Here is an 11329-nt window from a genome sequence, read left to right on the forward strand (position 1 = left end):
TTTGGTTTGGTAATAAATTCTTCACTCCTACATAGATCTGACAGGTAAACAATATCTTGCTTTCAAAATTTGGTTATGTTATCATCCCTTATGTCTAAATCTTGTACTCATTTTGACCTTCTCTTGGTATAGGGTGTGAAATGTTGTTTTATGCATAGTTTCTGCCATAATATTTTCCAAATTTCCAGAAGTTTTCATCAAATAGTTAATTACTTCCCCACAGTCTGGAATCTTTGGGTTTATCAAACAACAGGTGACAATAGTCCTTAACTACTGTGTCTTGTGTACCTAACCTATTTCACTGATCTACCATTCTATTTCTTAGTACAAAATAGTTTTGGTGACTTTCACTTTTTTATGTCCTTTTAGATCTGGTACAAATAGGTCACCTTCCTCTGCAATTTTGTTCACTAATTCCCATGGCATTCTTGATCTTTTGTTTTTCCAGATGAATTTTCTTATTATTTTTTTCTTGATCTATAAAGTAATTTGTGGTAGTTTGATTAGCATGACACTTCTTTGCAACTTTCATTCATTGAACTTTTAGCAATCATCAATTTTGTTACTAGCATAAGTATGTAATTTCAGTTCCTGGAAATTATTGTCATATAGCTTTCAGTAAAGTACCAAGACTACTGAAATTGAATAAGGCACTGTGTCAAAAGGAATTTTGCCCTCCTACTCTGAAAAGAGTATATATACTGCAAGGTGAGCTTTTGCTTTGGGGCTTAGTTTCTGGAAGAAGGTTCATGTGCCAGATGAGACTCTGGGTAGATGTTTTAAGAAGCCCAGCTTTGAAAACACGTTTATTCTCTATTGTAATGATACATGTATTGTCTATGATCAGACAATTGGAAACTCTGTTGTTCTTGTTTGTATTTTCTCTTTTGATATATGTAATTAAAGTATGATTGTTTACCCCTCTTAATATTGCTTTCCATTTTATAAAAGCAGATATAGAGAGTGGAGCAATGATGGTGGAATAGCAACATGGACTTTCTAGAGCACTCCCCAAACTCAAATACCCATAAAAATGACTCTAAATGAATTCTGGAGCTGCATAATCCACAGAATGGCAGAGCAAAGCAAATCTCTAGCTCAACACAACTTGGAAGTTCCCCAAGAAATATCTATCACACCACAGTGGAAGCAGAGTTCAGTTCAGTATGGGCCATGCCCGAACAGAGGGAACCTGAGCTGGCCTTGGGGGGACCGAATCTTTTCCATCTGCGGTGGGTTCCAGACTTCACCACCTGAAAACGCTGAGGACAAATTGCAAGGTCAGTGGATAAAACCCGTGGGACCTCTGTGAGAGAGTAGTGTTATCTGACCCCAGATCCAGGGAGGCAAAGGGAGGAGGGGGCAGAGGAACCCAGAAACAGAAACAGCAGCAGCAAGGGCAGCCACAGCCATTGTTTCTGGAGATTTAAGCCAATAGATTGTGGGGGGATGGAGTGGCTGACAGTGCATAGCCCCCCACCAACTAGAAACAGAGAATCACCTTGACAAAGAGCTCAAAAGTCCAGTAAATGGCTGGGGAAATGAGCAAAAACTAGGAAAAGAATCAAACTTACTTTGGTGACAAGGAAGACCAAAACATGCAAACAGAAGTCAACAAAACCAAAGCGCCTCCATCCAAAGCTTCCAAAAAACATAATTGCTTAAAGATTAGAATGGAGTAGATGGAAGCTAATGACTATGAAAAACCAAGAAGTTATAAAACAAAACCAAAGGAATAAAAAAATAACAGAAATGAAATATCTCATTGGAAAAACAATTGACCTGGAAAATAAATCTAAGAGAGACAATTTGAAAATTATGGGACTACCTGAAAATCATGATAAAATCAGAAAAGAGCCTAGACGTCATCTTTCAAGAAAATATCAAGCAAAAATGCCCTGATATTCTCTAATCAGAGAGTAAAATAAATATTGAAAGACTCCATCAATTTCTTCCTGAAAGAGATTCCCAAAGGAAAACTCCTAGGAATATTATAGCCAAATTTCAGAGCTCCCAGGTCAAGGAGAAAATAATGCAAACAGTCAAAAAGAAACAATTCAAGTATTGTGGAAATGCAATTAGGATAACACAAGATCTACCAGTTTCTACATTAAGGGATCAGAGAACTTGGAATATGATATTCCAGAGGTCAAAGGAGTTAGAAACAAAATCGAGTCACCTACCCAGCAAAACTGAGAATAATACTTCAGGGTAAAAATTTGGAATTTCAACGAAATAGAGAACTTTCAAGCATTCTTGATGATAAGACCAGAGTTGAATAGAAAATTTGACTGTCAAACACAAGAATCAAGAGAAGCATGAAAAAGTAAGCAGGAAAGAGAAATCCTAAGGGACTTCCTAAAGCTGAACTGTTTACATTCCTACATGGAAAGATAATATTTGTAACTCTTGAGACTTTTCTCAGTATTTATGTAGTTGGAGGGACTACACACACACACACACACACACACACACACACACACACACACACACACACACTGCACAGAGTGAGATGAATGGGAAGGGATGATATCTAAAAAAATAAAATTAAACAGTGAGAGACAGATATATTGGGAGGAGAAAGAGAGAAATAGAATGGGGCAAATTATTTCCCACATAAAAGAGGAAAGAAAAGGTTTGTCACTGGAGGGGAAGAGGGGGAAGGTGAAAGGCAAAAAATCAACTTTACTTTCGTCACATATAGCTTAAGAAGGGAATAACATGCACACTCAATTTGCTGCAAAAGTCTATCTTACAGTATAGAAAAGTCGGGGAGAAGGAAATAGCGGGATGTGTGTGTGTGGAACTGATAGAAGGGAGGGCAAATGGGAGAGGGGCTAATTATCATAAATGTGGAACATAATAGGATGGAGGAAAATATAGTCTTTCACAACATAACTTTTATGGAAGTCTTTTTTTATAACTACACATGTATAACATACCGTATTTCTTGCCTTCTCATTGGGGATGGGTGGGGAGGGAGAAAGGGAGGGGGGTTGGTACTTAAAGTTTTGAAAACAAGTGTTAAACATTGTTTTTACATGAAACTGGGAAATAAGATATATAGGTAATGGGGTACAGAAATCTTGCCCCACAAGAAAATAGGGGAGATGGGGATAAGGGAAGGAAGGGGTATGATAGAAGGGGGGGCAGATTGAGGGAAGTGGTGATCAGAATGCATGTTGTCTTGGCATGGATGGAGGGGAGAAAATTTGAAACTCAAAACCTTGTGGAAATAAATGTAGATAACTAAAAATTAATAAATTAATTTTTAAAATTTTTTAAAAACTTAAAAATTTAAAAAAATAGAAAAGCATATATAAGAACCTTTACAGCAAGCCCTTCTGAGTATGCCAGGGTCCCTATTGATACTGGTAGTGTTCATATAGAGGCATACTATGAGACAGTTTTCCATTTAACTCAAATAATGGAGAATATTGAAAAAAGCCTTGATATACAACCTACTGATAATCTTATCCCCAAAACCATTCCGTCGTTTATTATCACTCAATCCACTTGTTCATTTACTCATTCATTCCCTTTTCTATTTATTCATTCAAAAGAAGTTTCTTTAGCATGCATGCATAATGCACTGCACCAAACATGGTAGTATGTACAATGGTTAGGAAGTCATGACCCAATAGAATGTAAGCTGCTTCATATAGAGATATTTGCTTCATTTAAAAAAATGAATTGCACATAGTGGGCATTTGGTGAATATTTATTGCATTGCAAAGAATTCATAATGTAATAAGACTTTGCAAGGTGCCCAATTCTGGAACCAATTTGAAGTTATTCCATGGGGTTTAAATAGATGTTTGCCATTCAAATATTCCCTTCTCAGTACATTCCTCTGAAAGTTCTTTAAAATTCTGAGATCATCATTTTTGCAGTTTGTTCAAACAGGATATAGAGCTTTCTCAAAAGGAAATGGACAAACTCATACAAGTGGTGCCTTTCAGGTAGAAGTCACATTGCGGTCTGTCAGTATGTAGTACAGAAATTTTCTGAACAAATAATGATTGAAATTGAGTCTCTAAGGTTCCTTCCATGTGTGGGGTTCTCTGATTCTGTGGGTTGTGCATGTTTTTTGCTTCTATTTTACAAGTACAATTCATCATAATTATCTTCATTTAAAGTACCCTTGGAATATATTTTCTGCCCATTTTGTGCAATGGTTTGTGCATACCGACTTTGCAAAGATTAAACCAGGCAGTCCCTGGTTTAAAAGAACTTATGGGTTTCTCACAGGAAACAAATTTACTGATATATACACAAATAAGTAAAGGCAGAGTATATAATACACAATTACATATAGGAGTTTTAGAGACAAGGAACACTGTCAGATTCAGGAAAAGCTTTATGGGGTAGGTGGCATCTGAGGTGTCTCTTGAAGGAAGTTATAAGTTCTACGAGAAAGGAGATAAGAAAGAATGCCTCAGATGAAGCGGAACTCTTGTAAAGAGGCACACAGGTAGGAGAGGTATTGTGACAAGGGAAGTAAGATGAAGTTGCTTAAAAGGTAGATGAGCATTTTCAAAAATTCGTTAAGAATTTTCTACTTTACCCTAAACTTAAAAATATAATAGTTACTGAATTGTAATGGATTGTGGCATATATAAATATAATAGTACCATCCATCATTATGTCCCCCAACCCATGAAATAATATTGTGGTAATATGTACATTCATTTGGGTTTTACCCTCAATTTTATTTTTAAGAAATTCTATGCCTACATTTTGTTGCATCTTCAAAATTGTAGGAACCTATGAGTTCATTAACAGTTAAAGCAGCAGCTGGCTCTCTCTAACATATTTTAAGTGTCTTGAAATCTGACTACATCATTGCCTGACTTTTAGTAAACATAATTATATTCTCTCCACTGGGGGCCCTAGATGATGAGTATCATGTAGATCAAGAAGCAACATGAATGTTTTTGTAAGAAAGCAGGTTGTTCAGAAGTACCTATTATCCATCCTTGACTATGGAGCTCTTATCGGTTTACATTTTTATGAGGTGCTGCTAAAGAGGCTGGTGAACGCTATCAGTACTGTGGATCTGTGCTTCCCTGTGAACTTGACTCCCATGTTTGTGACCTCCACAATTGCTGTAATTAGCCAAGTTTCACTCAGGAAGGCACTTAGAGCTTTACTACTCTCACGCAGTGTGTTCAGAGTTTTAAACCATTCTCTTCAAGGGAAAACTGCTAATATGCCCTTGGCTTGACCCACTCGATTAATTTAAAGTGTCTGGAAACTAAGCTGAATATGGAAAGTAGGCTTTTGGATAAGATTGGTGTTAAACTATGAACACATTGAGGGAGTAGAGCAGCAAAGTAGTGGAAAAACATTCACTCAGTGAAATTTGGTTAATTGAAAGAATTGTAGAGGTCATAATGATGAATCAGAGGTAATATCTGTGCATATAAAAGACTTCTTTAAATGAAAATCTATCTACACATGAAAATAATTTTACAGTGCTTCTATAATCAGCATAACACGCTACTCCTCAGAGGGAAGTCGACTATTATAAATCTGAAGAAGTATATACTCCCTTAGGCTCAGAAACAAAGTTAGGAAATGTCAGCCAAGTACAAACCAAATATTATCTTCCCAAAAGAAACTTATTTAGGTAACAAGATGTTGGCTCTTTCAATTTAGGATGTCTTTACTCAATGATACCTAAGAGTTTTATTTGTATATAATCAACATAGTATTTGACATTTTTAATCCAACCCTTTTTTTTAAGTGACCATTCACCTTACCTAGCCTGCACTAGTGCTAAGGAAGCTATTTCCCAGTCATCTTCATGTTATGTCACCCTTCTTTCAGCCTTATCTCTACCTCACCTATATTTCCAAATCAAGCTCGGAGAATAATAATCAATTACACCCTATTATTACTGGTAAGTATATATCAGTGGCTCCACTCAGCATTTTCTCAGATTTCTCTTTCTTAAACACTCCCTGCCAGGTCACCAGTCTCTTATATGTCCAGTTTTTTTTTCTATTTGCATCTCTAGTACTTTACATATTTAGAATCTCAAAAATTATGGATATTTAAAGATACTTTTTTCATCCTTCCACTTATTTAGTGTATATTTTCTACATATTTCTATATGTACAGGCTATTTTTCCTATTTCTTGAAGGTGAGAATTATATGTGTATTTATACACACATACACCTATGAATATGTTGTATACATGCACATATGTATATATACATGTTTATACACATATAGGTATATACGTGTGGGCATGTACAATATATACATGTGTGTATATGTGGCATAGTATCTTTCCTGAAATATTAAAGAGACTCAGGTGTAGTAAAGACACAATCTCCTAAAATGGAAGGTCCCTTACACTTCAGTTTTAGTCTTGCTTTAAGTCCACATATAGCTATATACCTGGATATCATAATAATTACATGCATATGTAAAAGAAATGTACTTTCATCCTTGTGGACAATTCCCAGTATGGCAATTCTCTCCAACAATGCATATCACAACTCATTTATAGGTTAATGGAAAATTCTTAAAGTGCTTGAAGAGCAGAGGGGTTGAATGAGTTGCCAAGTCATACATTATTGACAGAAATATGATTTGAACTCAAGCTTTTCCTGACTCAAAGCCCAGTAGTCCGCATAGTATTCTAAACTTCATCATGTAATAATGGATGATGTGTTGGATCTCCTTGATATTTGAAAATTGATTTTCTCATAAAAATACCTTGGGCATAACCATGGTTTAATAAATATCTACTGAGATGGATTGAATACAATGAGGAAAGTAATAGGATTATTATTATTTTCATTTCATAAAGAAAAAGAAAAAAAATCTGAGCTCAGAGAGGAAATAATGGTATGTTTCTGGTAACCTACCTTGTCTGTGTTAGGGCCTAGAGTCCTGAGCTCCTGACTCCAAGACAGTTCTTATTTCTACTGCATCATCTTACCTTCAATATTTAATCCTCCAACTTTTGCCCCACTTCCTTTGAACCAATGGTACAAACTATGAAATTTGGGTAACTTGCATAGAAAACTCATTCTGTGGGTCTAATCCTCAATGACCCAAACTTGACTGACTCAACAACATTGGTATTTTACCACTGTTTCAATCCTGAAACAAAGTACTACACAACATTACTACTAGTTCCCAATTTATGTGAATAACAAATCCCATGAAATGGTCAAATTCATTTAAATTCGTACTATTTGAAATTATCATTGTATAAAAATATGGAAATTGGTTCTAGCCCAATGGAAATATAACCTGAGGATTCAAATAATGCAACTACTTTATGGGATTCATTATGTGTATTAACAGAGACATAGCTGTATTTTCTTTATTTAACTAGATATTTCTAAGAGTTTTCTCTGACGCATATCTTTGACTCTTGATAAGTGGGACAAACCTATAGTCTAGAATATATGCAACAAATCAGTTGGGTCTAACTTGCATGCTAATAGAATTGTTCAATGCTTGCTGCATTATCTTCCTCCTATTGGTCTTCCTTACTTCTAAAGTCCTAATCTAATTGTTCCCTATTGCATGAAGCTGATGCTGTCTATTTAAAAGTAGTGTAAGAAAAACAAAATTTCTGTCACATCCTACCATATGGGGAAATCTTCTACTTAAAATCTAGTGACATTTTTGACTAAGGCACCTAAAAATCCTTCCAGGAAATCACCTTAATATCAGTTTTTTAAATTCATAATGTGAAAATAAATAAGACAAAGTCAGGTGAACTGGGAACATGGATTCATTGCTATAGATATTCATAGATGGTGATTATTCACAATGACCTATCTTTAGCTTCCTATTTTTAATTAATTAGTCTTGCTAAGTATTGGCATATCATAGTGAACAGGGTTGATTTTACAGGCAACAAAGTCAAGTCCTGTCTCTTACACACACTACCTCTCTGATTCTGCTGAGGAAAATCATTTCATGTATCTCAGACAATTACACAATTTTAAAGGTGTTCAGCATTTAAGCTGGAAAGATTGAGGGAACCACTGCTGACAACACCAGACCCAGCTGTGCTGGGGAGATAGGCCTGGGGGCAAGAAGGAACCAGCACATGCACAATGAGTGCAGAAGCAATAGAGCAGGGACACCATTATAAGATGCTGAAGGTCTTGGTTCCAGTTCCAGAGCTGAAAAATGAAAGAAGATCTGAGGCCACAGGCACCATTCCCCAAAACCTAGGACCAGAGGTGATTATAAAAACTGAGCTACTACAAATTAAAAAAAAAAAAAACACACATGGGCAAAGGAGAAAAAAAAAACCAACCATATAGACTTAGTATGGGAATAGAGAAGACCACATTTCTTCTTCAGAGGAGGATAAGAGAACAAAGAAATCTTTTTCTATCCCAAAGAGTAATGCCAAATGGTAACCTGATCAAAAAGAATTCATAGAAAAACTTTAAAAAAAGACTTCAAAAATCAAATAAGAGAGATAAAGGGAAAACTAAAAAAAAATAAGAACAATCTAAGGAAAACAAGAAGATTGTGAAAAGAAAGTCAACCAATAAGAAAAGGAAAAGCAGAGTCTTACAGAAGAAAACAATTCCTTGAAAATTAGAACTGGGCAAGAAGAAGACCAAGAATTTATAGGAAATCAAGAAATAATAAAGTAAAATATAAATAATGAAAATATAGAAGAGAATGTAAAATATCTCTTTTTTTCTTTTCCTATTTTATTTTATTTTTTTGCAGTTTTCATAAAGATCTATTTCATTATTGGTGGGTAGTGCCATTTAACAGCTAAATACATTTAAGTAATGTATAGGTGACTGCACTACTGCAGCATTGGTAGCTAGCTAGATAACCAATTTAACTGGAAACCAACAAGTAACTGTCTAAATATTTAAAATACAGCTCTTGTTTGGATCGTTCCTTGTTTAGATCATCCCTCTGAAAGAAAAAAAAAAAAAGCCTGTTGGTCACATTGGAAATGCATTTTAAGGCCAAATCTTCTGCTAGCTATCCCTTCACCACAGGTTTCTTTAATTGCACTAAGCCTCCAACTCCAAGGCAAGCCCAAGTTTGTGACCTCCAGCATTGATGCTCTTCCTGTTCACCAGGGCAGACAGGGTCAGCTTTGCACCAGGCCTCAGGGTTTGAGTATAACCCACACCAATTAGACTAGAATTGTTGACTTTGGCAGAAATAGAAGCAGTGGAGTCCAGCTGATATTTGGCTGCAATGCCTAAATGAGTGCATTTGTTGCCCGATGCCCAATCTAGGTTTACAGAAGTATCAAGATCTTCACACACTTTCTGAAAAATTGAACCTCCAAATTCTGTTCAATCATTGACATTAGTGTGTAGTTGGAAATCTCCAGTCCTGTAGCCCACTGCAAAGTTATTCCTTGTTAACTTTGACTTGGTACTATCAAAGGTCATCTGGTAGCCAGCAAGCCAGCCTTCATAACCAAAAACTGCTGACCCATATGTTGCAGGTCCAGCAAAATCAAAGTCAATGTCACAGCCAAGGTTTATACATTCCCGTTTATAAGCAGACTTTATTTTATCACTTTTCTTTCCTGTGTTTGGTGAGAAGGTAGTGTCAAACGTCAACTTCAAACCTTAGCAAATCTGATCTTCAATTGCAATTTTGGTTCCCAGAGTGTTATCAGTGTTCCATTTTTCTGTGAAAGTCAGACCATATTCACACCATTTATATTTGGTCTCCAAAGTCCCAGAAACTTTACCAGTGTCTGTATTAGACGAATCCATTGATGAGAATTCCACTCCACTGCAAGATTTTGTTTTCACATACAGTTTCATCAACCCAAAACCAAATCCTTTGTTGAAAATATCTCTGGCAGCCAAGGTCAGCATATGAGGAAGGAATACTCATTGATGGACTCTCACATTCCTGCAAGTACGACGACACGGAGATGCCAAGCAGAGGAGTGACCTGTGGGGAAGGATGAGAGAAGCAGCGTTGGAGCAGGCTGGGAGGCAGCTTTGGGCAGGGTGGGGCAGAATGTAAAATATCTCAAAAGAAAACTGAGCTGTTGAATGATGAACACAATTACAAAACACTTTTCCCACTAATAAAGTCAGATCTAAATAATTGGAAAAGTATTAGTTACTCCTGGATAGGCTGAGCTAACATAATAAAAATGACAATTCTGCCCAAATTAAGTTACTTGTTCAGCATATACCAAACAAACTGCCAAAAAACTATTTTTTAGAGTGAGAAAAATAATATTAAAATTATCTACAAGAACAAAAACTCCAGAATATCAAGGGTATTAATGAAAAGAAAGACTAGAGAATGTAGCCTAGCCATACCAGATGCTAAATTGAATTATAAAGCAACAGTCATCAAAACCACTTGATACTGGCTAAGAAATAGATGGCTAGATTAGTGGAACAGTTTGGGTAGACATGAAATAGTAGTCATTGACTATAGCTGTCTACTGTTTGATAACCACAGGGATTCCAACTTCTGGGATAAAAACTCAATATTTGACAAAAACTTCTGGGAAAACTGGAAAAGAGTGTGGTAGGGAATTGATCAATGCCTGACACTGTATAACAGAATAAAGTGCAAATAGGTATCCTACCTAGGCATGAAGTCTGATACTATAAATAAATATGATGGAGCAAGGAATGGCTTATTTGTCCAATTTATGGAGAATGGAGAAATTTATGACCAAACAATAGCTAGAAAACATTATGAAATGCAAAATGGATAATTTCGATTACATTAAACTGAAAAGTTTTTGCACAGCCAAAGTCAATGCAACCAAATTAGAAGGAAAATAGAAAAGTGGAAAAGGACTGTGATAGAGGCCTCATTTCTAAAATATTTGGAGAACTGAGTCAAATTTACAAGAATATGTCATTCCCCATTTGACAATGATCAAAGGATATGAATAGGCAGTTTGCAGAGGAAAAAAAAATAAAGCTATCTATACTTATATGGAAAAATGCTCCAAATCACTTTTGGTTAGAGAGATGCAAATCAAAATAATTCTGAGGTATCACATCACACCTTCAGATTGCCTAACAAAACAAGGAAATAATAAATGTTGGAGAAGGTATGGGAGAGAAGGAACACTAATTCACCATTGGTGGAGCTGTGAACAGATCCAGCTGTTCTGGATTTGGAACTATGCCCAAAATTCTATAAAAATGTGCATAACCTTTGACCTACCAATACTGCTTCTAGGACTGTATCCCAAAGAGTTCATAAAAATGAGAAAAGGATCCACATTTACACAAATATATATATATATATATATATATGTATGTATGTATGTATATATAGCATATATATATATATGTATGTATGTATGTGTATATA

At 35.7% G+C, this 11329-nt stretch overlaps 1 pseudogene; it reads right to left on the bottom strand.

Moving 5' to 3' along the window:
- Positions 1-8955: 8955 nt before the first annotated feature.
- Positions 8956-9901, bottom strand: LOC140510599 (non-selective voltage-gated ion channel VDAC2 pseudogene; annotated as a pseudogene).
- Positions 9902-11329: the final 1428 nt, after the last annotated feature.

The sequence above is a fragment of the Notamacropus eugenii genome, chromosome 6, assembly GCF_028372415.1.
Source record: "Notamacropus eugenii isolate mMacEug1 chromosome 6, mMacEug1.pri_v2, whole genome shotgun sequence".
Classification (NCBI taxonomy): domain Eukaryota; kingdom Metazoa; phylum Chordata; class Mammalia; order Diprotodontia; family Macropodidae; genus Notamacropus; species Notamacropus eugenii.